The sequence below is a fragment of the Coregonus lavaretus genome (genome assembly GCF_964263955.1).
Source record: "Coregonus lavaretus genome assembly, chromosome: 11".
In the NCBI taxonomy this organism is placed as follows: Eukaryota; Metazoa; Chordata; class Actinopteri; order Salmoniformes; family Salmonidae; genus Coregonus; species Coregonus lavaretus.
The window spans coordinates 58,555,114-58,570,172 of NC_139998.1; positions in this window are offsets into that span (position 1 = coordinate 58,555,114).

Here is a 15,059-nt window from a genome sequence, read left to right on the forward strand (position 1 = left end):
ACATATACTACTATAGGGGACATATACTACTATAGGAGACACATACTACTATAGGGGACATATACTACTATAGGAGACATATACTACTATAGGGGACATATAGCACTATAGGAGACATATAGCACTATAGGGGACATATACTACTATAGGGGATATATACTACTATAGGGGACATATATTGCGATAGGGGACATATACTACTATAGGGGACATATACTACTATAGGAGACATATACTACTATAGGAGACATATACTACTATAGGGGACATATATTGCGATAGGGGACATATACTACTATAGGGGACATATACTACTATAGGAGACACATACTACTATAGGGGACATATACTACTATATGAGACATATACTACTATAGGGGACATATACTACTATAGGAGACATATAGCACTATAGGGGGCATATACTACTATAGGAGACATATACTACTATAGGGGACATATACTACTATAGGGGATATATACTACTATGGGGACATATACTACTATAGGGGACATATACTACTATAGGGGACATATACTACTATAGGAGACATATACTACTATAGGGGACATATACTACTATAGGGGACATATACTACTATGGGGACATATACTACTATAGGAGACATATACTACTATAGGGGACATATACTACTATGGGGACATATACTACTACGGGGACATATAGCACTATAGGGGACATATATTGCGATAGGGGACATATACTACTATAGGGGACATATACTACTATAGGAGACACATACTACTATAGGGGACATATACTACTATAGGAGACATATACTACTATAGGGGACATATAGCACTATAGGAGACATATAGCACTATAGGGGGCATATACTACTATAGGAGACATATACTACTATAGGGGACATATACTACTATAGGGGACATATACTACTATAGGGGATATATACTACTATGGGGACATATACTACTATAGGGGACATATACTACTATAGGGGACATATACTACTATAGGGGACATATACTACTATAGGGGACATATACTACTATAGGGGACATATACTACTATGGGGACATATACTACTATAGGAGACATATACTACTATAGGGGACATATACTACTATGGGGACATATACTACTGCGGGGACATATACTACTACGGGGACATATAGCACTATAGGAGACATATAGCACTATAGGGGGCATATACTACTATAGGGGACATATACTACTATAGGGGACATATACTACTATGGGGGACATATACTACTATAGGGGATATATACTACTATGGGGACATATACTACTATAGGGGACATATACTACTATAGGGGACATATACTACTATGGGGACATATACTACTATAGGGGACATATACTACTATGGGGACATATACTACTATAGGGGACATATACTAATATAGGGGACATATACTACTATAGGGGACATATACTACTATAGGAGACATATACTACTATAGGGGACATATACTACTATAGGGGACATATACTACTATAGGGGACATATACTACTATGGGGGACATATACTACTATAGGGGATATATACTACTATGGGGACATATACTACTATAGGGGACATATACTACTATAGGGGACATATACTACTATGGGGACATATACTACTATAGGGGACATATACTACTATGGGGACATATACTACTATAGGGGACATATACTAATATAGGGGACATATACTACTATAGGGGACATATACTACTATAGGAGACATATACGCAGTGGTCTAAGGCACTGCATCGCAGTGCTAGCTGTGCCACTAGAGATCCTGCTTCGAATCTAGGCTCTGTCGTAGCCGGCCGTGACCGGGAGACCCATGGGGCGGCGCGCAATTGGCCCAGCGTCGTCCAGGGTAGGGGAGGGAATGGCCGGCAGGGATGTAGCTCAGTTGATAGAGCATGGCGTTTGCAACGCCAGGGTTGTGGGTTCGATTCCCACAGGGGGTATGAAAAAAATTAATAATGTAAGTCGCTCTGGATAAGAGCGTCTGCTAAATGACGTAAATGTAAATGTAAATGTAATATACTACTATAGGGGACATATACTACTATAGGGGACATATACTACTATAGGGGACATATACTACTATAGGAGACATATACTACTATAGGGGACATATACTACTATAGGGGACATATACTACTATAGGATACATATACTACTATAGGGGACATATAGCACTATAGGACACATATAGCACTATAGGGGACATATACTACTATAGGGGACATATACTACTATAGGAGATGAAAATACAATGGATTTGTAACAATTTATTAATTTACAATCCCAATGTCACGTCTCCTCCCGTTGCTCCCCTCCGGCGCTCTGATTCGCCGGTCTACTGAGCCACCGGTCTGAGCGCACCACCACCTCGGCAACACCGGAATGGAAACCCAACGCACCCTGATCACCTCCAGCGCACCTGCACCTCATCATCTCATCACCACCCCTATATAGCCCTGGACAGTTCAGTGTTGTGTTGTGTGTGATTGTTAGTGTCTTGTCGTGTCCTCGCTCTTTGTTGTTCTCTTGCTCAGTGTTAAGTAAAACCTTTACCTTGTTGATTCCTGCGTCTGCGTCCTGCCTCTTCGTGTCCTCAGTACTCGTCACACCCAAAGTAAAGATACAGTATTAGTGAATAAATATGAAAAGGGAAAACTGGTGATAACAGTTAGCACAGTCTGTGTACTTTTACTTCATCTAACACTTGAAAAATGGGGGGAAATATTTTACGCCCATAGTATCCCTTACTGCAGTATTGCAATATCTTACAATATAATTATCTGTGCCTGCAGAGCAATTACGATGTATTGAAACAACAGCTTGCAAACAAACTGACTTTCAAACTCAAGTCAGAACATGTAGGTATTTGACACTTCAGATTGAAATCACTCCCAATAACAACAGTGTGTTTAGCGTTGATCACTGTTTTGTCTGATTTAAAGTGTTGTTTTAATCAGCTCGTCCTACTCCGAGCTGCTGTGATCTGTGCATGCAAAGGAACAAAATACTGATAACGTCAATGCCAAAACATAGGTTTGCATTAAATATTGAATAAAAGGTTGCAATATAATTTTTTATGAATGGCTCCATGTTTGGTTCAGGATTACCACGGAATGTTAAGGAATTATTACATGTGAAAAATATATACAGTACATACATACATTTGTTTATTACAAATTATTTTAATATTCTGTTGGGGTGACAGAAACATTGAATACACTTTCTAATTAGTGAGAATAAGATTGTATTATACAACAGGTGGTTTGGAATTCCCATTGTTGGCCTATGGCCAGTACTTCCATTAAAAAGTGCCATAGTCCCAGTCGGTATTAAATAGAACGTTGTGGCAGCGCCTGCCTTGGGGGAAAACAACCCATGGTCACCTTGGTTACCCCATTGGCTCACAGCAAAAACGTAACCTTTTTCAAACTCAATTTTCTTGTTGTCTGCTTGTTTTAGTCAATTACAAAACTAAATTTAAGAAAAGTACAACATGTCTAAAGATGACTTGTCAACATCGCCTGCTCCCGAGCGTTCTCACTACTTAGAAACACGCAATATTGTAGGGCTTCCCTCATTCCCCGTTTCATGACGGTGCTAGCAGCCACGTAAGTGAGTGCTAGCTAGCTAGCTACCGACCGGTCCGGAACATTCAAGCCAGACTCAGTAAGTCTCATTTACGTCATTTGTGATTATAAAATATCAAACTGTCAGGGCGACAAAACAAACCCAGGCAAGACATCATGTAAACAAACCCAGGCAAGACATCATGTAAACAAACCCAGGCAAGACATCATGTAAACAAACCCAGGCTAACGTGCTCTATCTGAGAGTTCTCAAGCGTACCCGCCGTTTGGTGCAACGCAGATCCGGTGGAGAGCGTAGGGAAACGGAGAAGACATTGTCTGTCCTGTTGAGTTTTGATGTAGAGTCTTTACCCAACAACAACAAGGTACATTTAGGAAGGAAGTGTAAGTTATTCCGTGAGAGCGTTTGTTCCTAAAACACTAAGGTGTTTTAGGTGTCAAGTTTATGGCCATGTTGCAGCAGTATGTAGAAGGGAAATTCCTAGATGTGAGAAGTGTGCAGGAGGGCATCAGAAATGGATCAGAAGTCACAGAAAATAGAGGTTGTGGTGGCAGCGGCAGAGAAGTACTTGGGATTGCGAGGATTTACTGCAGAACAGTTGCAGGGGGGTGTTGAGTGGTAGTGTTCTGTCTTCTCAGACCGTTGGTCTGCAGTAGGATTAGATAGAGTTAAATAGTGGAATGGGGTGGTAGTGTTCTGTCTTCTCAGACCGTTGGTCCGCAGTAGGATTAGATAGAGTTAAATAGTGGAATGGGGTGGTAGTGTTCTGTCTTCTCAGACCGTTGGTCCGCAGTAGGATTAGATAGAGTTAAATAGTGGAATGGGGTGGTAGTGTTCTGTCTTCTCAGACCGTTGGTCTGCAGTAGGATTAGATAGAGTTAAATAGTGGAATGGGGTGGTAGTGTTCTGTCTTCTCAGACCGTTGGTCCGCAGTAGGATTAGATAGAGTTAAATAGTGGAATGGGGTGGTAGTGTTCTGTCTTCTCAGACTGTTGGTCCGCAGTAGGATTAGATAGAGTTAAATAGTGGAATGGGGTGGTAGTGTTCTGTCTTCTCAGACCGTTGGTCCGCAGTAGGATTAGATAGAGTTAAATAGTGGAATGGGGTGGTAGTGTTCTGTCTTCTCAGACCGTTGGTCCGCAGTAGGATTAGATAGAGTTAAATAGTGGAATGGGGTGGTAGTGTTCTGTCTTCTCAGACCGTTGGTCTGCAGTAGGATTAGATAGAGTTAAATAGTGGAATGGGGTGGTAGTGTTCTGTCTTCTCAGACCGTTGGTCCGCAGTAGGATTAGATAGAGTTAAATAGTGGAATGGGGTGGTAGTGTTCTGTCTTCTCAGACTGTTGGTCCGCAGTAGGATTAGATAGAGTTAAATAGTGGAATGGGGTGGTAGTGTTCTGTCTTCTCAGACCGTTGGTCCGCAGTAGGATTAGATAGAGTTAAATAGTGGAATGGGGTGGTAGTGTTCTGTCTTCTCAGACCGTTGGTCCGCAGTAGGATTAGATAGAGTTAAATAGTGGAATGGGGTGGTAGTGTTCTGTCTTCTCAGACCGTTGGTCCGCAGTAGGATTAGATAGAGTTAAATAGTGGAATGGGGTGGTAGTGTTCTGTCTTCTCAGACCGTTGGTCCGCAGTAGGATTAGATAGAGTTAAATAGTGGAATGGGGTGGTAGTGTTCTGTCTTCTCAGACCGTTGGTCTGCAGTAGGATTAGATAGAGTTAAATAGTGGAATGGGGTGGTAGTGTTCTGTGTTCTCAGACCGTTGGTCCGCAGTAGGATTAGATAGAGTTAAATAGTGGAATGGGGTGGTAGTGTTCTGTCTTCTCAGACCGTTGGTCCGCAGTAGGATTAGATAGAGTTAAATAGTGGAATGGGGTGGTAGTGTTCTGTGTTCTCAGACCGTTGGTCCGCAGTAGGATTAGATAGAGTTAAATAGTGGAATGGGGTGGTGTTTCTGTTATAGCGGGATAATAGTTGTCAGGGCAATTTTCCTTTCCCCCAATTTTGTATTACCTTAACAATAATTTTATGTAGGTAGGCCGCGAATGGCCTCACACACCAGTACAGTAGGTGGCGGTGTACGCACCTAAAAGTTGGACGTGATCCGCCAACCAAATTCTAGAGAAGAAGAAGAAGAAGAAGATGATGATGATGATGATGTTCTCAAGCGGCCGCTGGGCCAGCCAGCCTTCCATCAGTCAGTACCAGACAGCTGGGCCAGCCAGCCTTCCATCAGTCAGTATCAGACAGCTGGGCCAGCCAGCCTTCCATCAGTCAGTATCAGACAGCTGGGCCAGCCAGCCTTCCATCAGTCTGTACCAGACAGCTGGGCCAGCCAGCCTTCCATCAGTCAGTATCAGACAGCTGGGCCAGCCAGCCTTCCATCAGTCAGTATCAGACAGCTGGGCCAGCCAGCCTTCCATCAGTCTGTACCAGACAGCTGGGCCAGCCAGCCTTCCATCAGTCAGTATCAGACAGCTGGGCCAGCCAGCCTTCCATCAGTCAGTATCAGACAGCTGGTGTTCCCGTTTGCTTGCTTGTAGTCTACAACAAGCATGTTGTTACTGTTGGGTTTTATTTTTCTCATAATTGGATCTGTATGTGATGAATAGCTTGGAAGGAATGCATTAATGAGGAGCACTGTACTGATATGGATTGTTTCACATAACAGGCTGTTATTCATGTAAGGAACGTTAGGGGTAGGACAGATAAGACTTGTATTTCTTACAGATACGAACACTCTCTCTTTGATGTCTGTGAAACTGTCCTTGAACATGGAGTACAGTGGAATGGTGTCTTTTGGGTGCTGACTCCGCAGGTTATTATCATAGCAACTATGCCTGGCAACAAATGAAATGCCGAGGAGTTGGGACCAACCCCTGCGCCAACGGATTGGCTGAATGGAGTCTGGACCACACTCAGTCCTTTGCTCTGGTTGGCCAACAGAAGAGGTAGAGGCTTTCTGTCAGAGTATTTGAGAAAGAATCTGTAAACAATAATTCTAGTTCTCTGTCTGCCCTGCGTGGTATTTCAGTGAGCCCGTATACAAACCTTCATACTTATCATACATACATTTTGCATATAATAAATTAAGCTTGGATTGAAGATCTCTTGATTCTTATTCCAATACCAGATTTGAATTACGCAATTTCTAACAATTGGTGACCCCGACTGTGATCTGGTGGCGGAACTTCGCTGGAATTCACCCAGCCTATTGGACATCACTGTCATCGAACTGTGTTTCACAAATTGCCCGGGCTTCTATAAAGGTAAGCAAAACACCTATTGTAATATAACTGAAGTTTTGCACATTGGCTTTATCCAAATTAATTTTGTGAAGCACCTGTTTGATGTAAGTGAACCCTATTCTACTATAAATAACAATTACAGTATACTACTTCGATTTCATAATGTACTATGCAAATGTTTGATAATTGTGATGGTTAAACCCATGGAATAGTAGAGGTGGCTGTGTGCCCCATAGTAGAGGTGGCTGTGTGCCCCATAGTAGAGGTGGCTGTGTGCCCCATAGTAGAGGTGGCTGTGTGCCCCATAGTAGAGGTGGCTGTGTGCCCCATAGTAGAGGTGGCTGTGTGCCCCATTGTATACCTTTGTTATCTGTGTGTCCTAAGAAACTTTAGTTGTGTGACAAAGAATTACGATTGTGTGTCGAGTGTAAGTGTGTCATTTATGACTGTGATAGGATTATGACTGTGTATTGTGAGTGAGTGTGATAACTGTATACTACGTTTAACTGTGTAATAACTGTGTACCATTTTGGATGAGAATACAAACAATATTTTAAAACAGTAAATAATGAGAATTACAATTAGGAAATAAAGTTTAAATTGTGCAAACGTTAACAAAAGACACCCATAGGAGGTACTTTAAATAAATAGGCAGTGCGACGCTATGGCACATATCAGTTCAGACTAGATATGACTAGGTTCAAAGGAGACACTTAAAATTATTTAAGACAGGGGTGACGTATGCATGAGAGTGTGAATGATAAACCTGTATACCTTGATAGAAAACTAATTGGGAATCAAAGACGTCTGTGCCTGTCCAAACTGTATAAATTTGGGGATAACTGTTGGGTTTGTGGTTGCTTAAAACCATATAACCTGTTATTGATGTTTGACATAGCATAATACTGGTTTTGAATAGTTGTGTTGAAGCAATTCGGTTTATTATTTGATTTAACGTTTGATGTTTGACCCTGCAAAATACTGGTTAAACAATTAGACTGAAATAATTCGGTTTATCGTTTAAATATAAACATGCACCAACTTTAACTAATTAGGTGGGAATAATTTGATTTAAATAACTAGATTAAAGTACCTTAAATAACGACAGAATATTGGAAACACAGCTCCTCAAAAGCTGAAGAGAGAGTTGCGAGGGGAGGGGCTGGAGAGAGCGAAAGTGTGGCTTTTGGAGCGAGGAAAGACTGGAGTTGGCTGGGAACACCACGGGGTGATTATTTGAGAGGTGCCTGTGGGTTTCTGACGAGGGATGAGATGGGTGAGAAAGTAGAGAATATTTACATTTGCATTTTTGGTGATTTGGCAGACGCTCTTGTCCAGAGCGACTTACAGGAGCGAATGGGGTTGAGTGCCTTGCTCGAGGGCACATCGGCAGATTTTTCGCCTGGTCGGCTCGGGGATTGGAACCGGCGACCTCTCGGTTGTTGGCGCGGCGCTATTGATCACTAAGCTGCCTGCCGCCCCATATGAGTTTAAGGTTGTGGCGTTGTTTGATCATGTAACTAAATAACTAAAGTGGTTATAGAAGTAATGTATAGGTAGGGGAGAGCCAATAGGGGGCTCCATTGAACTATTATGGTTTATTTGGCATTTCAATGGCATAAGGTGAAATCTGTATGCATGAGGGGAATTCGATTATGTATTATTATAGTATTATGGACACTCCGTAATAAATAAACTGAACCAAACAAGACGTTACTACAGCAATAGAGAATAGTTAATGTTGTTACGTTAGTTCTTAAACCCGATGATAGAGGTAAATGCAGAACGCTGTTAGAGAGTGTGTTTTATTTTGGCTACTAGGGTGTTTGAGACGGAAGGGCTGGCTAGACGGGGGTGATGACGTGGCTGGATGTGCGACGTGAAAGTATTTACTTTGAGAGAATCGTAGATGGTGTGGAGTGACTGGCGATGTCCCTGGTTCGAACACAGGTAGGGACAGTAGACAAAGCTTTCGCAGTGGGGCTATATACCTAGATTACTATGTGGATTGAGAAATGTGAAAGGTTGAATTAGATAGCTTAAATAAAAGTATTCTAGAAAAGTCTATGAAAATATGTTATAAGGTTACCATGCGCTCTCCCCGAAGGAGCAAGGGGAGGGTGAGAGACAGTACAGTTCAGATGGTAGAAACATCATTAAATGTATGCTAATCAACGATAGCAAGTAGTTGTTTTATTAATTAGGGCATAATCAGAGAGAACAGTTAAATAAATTGAATAGCGAACTGAAATGGTTTAGCGGGAAATGAGGAATTAGATTGATACAAACAATTATTGATGGGTTAAGACTGGGGATAACCAGGAGAAAGAGATTAGCTCATCTCGTTGGAATGTTGCCAAGGGCTAGGGGAGCAGTAGTGGAGTTAGGCCGTATTTAGGTCATAAAAGTGAGCTACCAAATTAAGGCCTGGCTATTTGTGGTAGTTTTTCAAATTGGGTTTTTCAAACAAAAAACAACACACCTAGTATGATGTTTATAAAGCCTTGTTGTTTCAATTTTGGGGGGGTTTCAGCAGGTCAAGGGTGATAGGTCTTAGAGGAGCACACAGTGAGTTTTATGGAGTTTTTTGGCTGAGTTTGGGGTATATATGATTTCTTATGAGAATGAATGTCATGAGGACTTAATGAACACTTGGGATAACTAACATTTATGAAATATTTAGAATAATGGTAATGTTTAGTATACAATGGGATTAAACAGTTCGTTAAATGATTTCAGTTGCCTCTGAACTCTGTTTTAACCTTCTGGTGTTATTTTAATCATCCACACTAGTAAATTCTAAAGGCATGAGAGGAGGACTTTAAGATAGTTTATTTTACTAAGTTGAGGGTAATTTGTAATACTGTGCAAATTGTGAAGAAGATTATAGTTTGGTAATAGTATATTTGATTTGGACCATAAAATAACAGAAGAGAGAGTGGAGGAATGGCAATTGGATAATGAATTACCAATATTAACTAAAGTGATTGTTTAGATAGGTGGTAATATTGACACATGGCCAAATCATGTGTCAAAAAGGGGGATGGTTGGATTAAATATTAAATATATACGAAGGAGAGGACAAAATACTTTAAAAAATATATATATTAAATATATACGAAGGAGAGGACAAAATACTAAAAAAAACAAACAAACATGTATGATAGTTTATTAACCACACCTGTATGTCAGAGGTTTTGTGCCCCACAGGTGAACTAAAGGAGAAGGTGACCCACTCTATCTAACCAGGAGACTGAAGCAGGCCTGGCGGGAAGGGCCCTACCAAGTACTGCCTTTGCCAGCAGAATAGCTGAGAGATCCATCTGGGTGCATGTCACTCACTGCAAAAAGGTAAACCCAGCTACACCTGACGAACAAACACAGAGTTAGGAGAAAGATCCGATCACCACTAGGGTTCGGGGGTTGGCTCCTTAACGAAGATTCCCTTACCCTGTCTGATCATCCCTGTGTGAGTTCGATAGAAGGTGAAGCAATGGGTTGGCCTCTGGCGTCTGACATGTTCTCAGGGCGAGGGTGGGGATTCACAGGTCTCCCGACGGTAGGTAGCTGTCTGATTGTGGGGGCCATATTCCTAACACACACGGACCCTCCTGTTTCAGCCAGAAGTGGTAGTTAACCTAACACAAGTTGAAAAGGCATAGGAGACAGCTAGACGTAGGAAAAGGGAAATACTAGGGACTTTAGGGAAGGACATCACCAATCTCCATACACAGTTTAGGGACAGGTGGAGTATTGTGAAAGTAGGGAATTATCAGAAATGGCAGTGCGACCCATATGAGGGTAGGTACTGTCTGAAAGTCTGAATTATGCTAAAACAGATTACAGACCTGACAAGTGAGATATCTTCTTCAACTGGGGCACCCTATAGAGTAAACCTCTCTGAGGGAGGTAGTGAGACAGTGCAAACTATAGACCTGAAGGAAGTAGTACAGATGGAGATGGAGTAAATAGATTTTAACCTGTGGTTGGAATGGATTCAGTATACGGTCTAAAGAGGACTGTTATGCCTGTAGGACAGCCAAACCAAGGTTAACAACTACTCCGTTCCCCTTGACAGGCTTTGACTCTCTGTCAGGTTTATCCTCCATGCAAGCCACCTGGGAATGTGGTGAAAGAGTCTTATGGTAACTTGCACTATCTGTTTCCCCCGATAACAAAGTCATCCCGACCTGGGTTGCCTCAGTTTGAAGTCACAGGGGATTCTTATTGTTTTTCTAGGACTAATAAAATAGGATACAGGGTAGGGCATCTTAGCTCCTGCTCCCACACAGAGAATGTCACAACTAAAAGAGACCATGACTAATCTCTCCTCTTTGTTGCAGCCAGAGGATTTTAGGACCCAAAACCAGGCCCGTGCTGACATCTGATGGTTGTGTGGTGATAACTGATTGTGAACTCACCTACATACGCAAACAATCAAACGTGTCAGAGACTGGTGAGTTGTCACGTAGAAAGTAGGACCTCCTCCCGGGATCCTTTGATGAAAGGATATATATTGATGGGATCCACAATCAGATCGTAGCTGGGTTTGAATCAAGTATTTTCTGGTGGTCAACAATTAATAAAAATGTAGATTGGATAAATTATATTTAATATAACCAGCAAAGTATTTATAAACCACACTCGTGATGCAATAAAGGGATTAGCTGAGCAGACAGCGGCAACTAGCTAAATGACATGGCAGAATAGAATAGCTTTAGATATGCTTGTGGCTGAGCGGGACGGGGTTTGTGTTCTGTTTGGATATATGTGCTGTACTTTCATCTCCAACAATATAGCACCGGACGGGCCCGTGACCAAAGCGCTTGAGTGACCATCACCACGCTGGCGAACGAACTGGCTGAGAACTCTGGTATTGATAGCTCCATAAACGGTTGGTTTGATAATATATTTGGTAAATGGAAAACTATTGTTGTAACTATTCTGGGTGAAGTTATAGCTTCTATGGGTATACTTGTTCTTTGTGGATGTTGTCTTATTTCCTGTGTCTGAGGGTTGGTGAGAAAAGGAGATGGAGAAGGTGTTTTCCAAACAGATGGTGAGATACGGCCCAATCCCGGACTCCGACCTAAGGAATGAAGGATATGACCTACCAGGCTTGGTGGAGTGACACTCTAGAGGGTGTCTAAAGGGGGCCAAAATTTACTTCCCTGTTGGTGTTTTATGTTTTAATAATCTTATGTTTTGTGTTCTATTAATCCTGTGTTTTATGCTTTATTAATCAAGTTAACCATTGAGAATGTTTGTCTTTCCTTATGTGAAGGTTTGAAGTGCCTGGGTGACTTGTGGCCAACCGTTTGCAAGTTGGGTGTAGATGGAAGGACTGAAGGACTTTTATTATCAAATTGTCTATTAATAAAAGTGTTTATTTTTGTTTGTATTGTATTTTAATGAGTGACACCCTAGAGGGTGTCAAAAGGGGGAATTGTTGGGTTTTATTTTTCTCATAATTGGATCTGTATGTGATGAATAGCTTGGAAGGAATGCATTAATGAGGAGCACTGTACTGATATGGATTGTTTCACATAACAGGCTGTTATTCATGTAAGGAACGTTAGGGGTAGGACAGATAAGACTTGTATTTCTTACAGATACGAACACTCTCTCTTTGATGTCTGTGAAACTGTCCTTGAACATGGAGTACAGTGGAATGGTGTCTTTTGGGTGCTGACTCCGCAGGTTATTATCATAGCAACTATGCCTGGCAACAAATGAAATGCCGAGGAGTTGGGACCAACCCCTGCGCCAACGGATTGGCTGAATGGAGTCTGGACCACACTCAGTCCTTTGCTCTGGTTGGCCAACAGAAGAGGTGGAGGCTTTCTGTCAGAGTATTTGAGAAAGAATCTGTAAACAATAATTCTAGTTCTCTGTCTGCCCTGCGTGGTATTTCAGTGGACCCGTATATACGAACCTTCATACTTATCATACATACATTTTGCATATAATAAATTAAGCTTGGATTGAAGATCTCTTGATTCTTATTCCAATACCAGATTTGAATTACGCAATTTCTAACATTACTCTACCGTATAAAAATTATAATTTACAAGTGAAGTCAGCTATGAACGTTACAGCAGTAAAATGTAATTCTGATTTACAAGTTCAACAGTATAGGCCGCCTACTGCCGTGCAACGGTAGCGCCGTTTCCCGCTTGATCTCTTGCAGTGCAAACACGACCCTCAGCAACTACAGGGTTGAATACATTCGCCATCAAAAGGGTTGCAATAGTAAACTCCACATCGAAGAGGAAAACATTTAGCCAACTAACAACTCCAGCAAAATTTGCAAGTGCATTAACGTGTATTTGGCTGTAGGCTAATCCCCCCACCGGTAGGCTATGCACATTTGCAAGCAATGCGTGTGTGGATCTAACTGTTTGCTAGCCAGCTAAATTAGCTAGCTTCACTTACCAGTAGACAGAGCTGGCTTTCGTGATTATTATCCATAGGGTCCAACATGCTCCTGGCACTGGTCATGCTGAGAAGTCTGAACTAGCAAGTGTTGCATTAGGAAAATATTCTCAATCCCTTGCTGAATGAAAATCGCCCACAATTCCAGTTTTCATTTAGAAGCTCAAGCTGACAACATCAAAGCAACTTTGTAACGACAGACCCACCAGTGTTTTCAAATCTGCTCTACTGAGTATCGTCAGCTGTCGCACAGACAGACCGACTGACAGCCAGGAGCCAATATTATTAACCGTTACGGCATTGCATTTTGTCGGCTAAATTAGCAAGTTTATTCTGTATCACTCAACTGTCATTTCTGAATCTCGTTTGTATTGAGAGGTATATAGCTAGATATGGATTGTTTATGTGTTGCAGTAGTCGTGGATGGATCAGAGTGCATGAGAGAAATGATCAATAGGCCCTATGCATCATGTAGGCATCACAATTAAATGGAGAAATCTGACCTGTAATTTGTAAACAAAGCTGCTGTGCTTATAATTCATAAAACCTTCATTTGTGTCACTTTGAAGTGAATTCATCTTTCATATTACACATGGACTATACAGATGCAAGTAGTGAGTGGCGTTACACATGGACTATACAGATGCAAGTAGTGAGTGGCGTTACACATGGACTATACAGATGCAAGTAGTGAGTGGCGTTACACATGGACTATACAGATGCAAGTAGTGAGTGGCGTTACACATGGACTATACAGATGCAAGTAGTGAGTGGCGTTACACATGGACTATACAGATGCAAGTAGTGAGTGGCGTTACACATGGACTATACAGATGCAAGTAGTGAGTGGCGTTACACATGGACTATACAGATGCAAGTAGTGAGTGGCGTTACACATGGACTATACAGATGCAAGTAGTGAGTGGCGTTACACATGGACTATACAGATGCAAGTAGTGAGTGGCGTTACACATGGACTATACAGATGCAAGTAGTGAGTGGCGTTACACATGGACTATACAGATGCAAGTAGTGAGTGGCGTTACACATGGACTATACAGATGCAAGTAGTGAGTGGCGTTACACATGGACTATACAGATGCAAGTAGTGAGTGGCGTTACACATGGACTATACAGATGCAAGTAGTGAGTGGCGTTACACATGGACTATACAGATGCAAGTAGTGAGTGGCGTTACACATGGACTATACAGATGCAAGTAGTGAGTGGCGTTACACATGGACTATACAGATGCAAGTAGTGAGTGGCGTTACACATGGACTATACTAAAGGTGTTACATGTCATACCTGTGATTAAACGTTTTCCACACACATAGCTACATGTAGCTTACTTGGACGCCGGGTCCCCACAATTTAAGTATAACAAAAAATGGAGTACAAAGTTGGCTCTTTTACACTGGGGGTTGATGGGAAATGATTTAAGTTTTCCCCAATTTGTGGGCATGGTCCTTATGGGGAATTCCTTATTATGACATGAATACCGACTCAGAGTATTACATTTAAATTTTAGTCATTTAGCAGACGCTCTTATCCAGAGCGACTTACAGGATTTAAGTGCCTTGCTCAAGGGCACATCAACAGATTTTTCACCTAGTCGGCTCGGGGATTAGAACCAGCGACCTTTCGGTTACTGGCACTACGCTCTTAACCACTAAGCTACCTTTACGTAGTTAACTAGCAAACTACTACTACTTTGGGTGTGTTCATAAATTCACTCTGGAGTGCCAGAGTGTGCTCA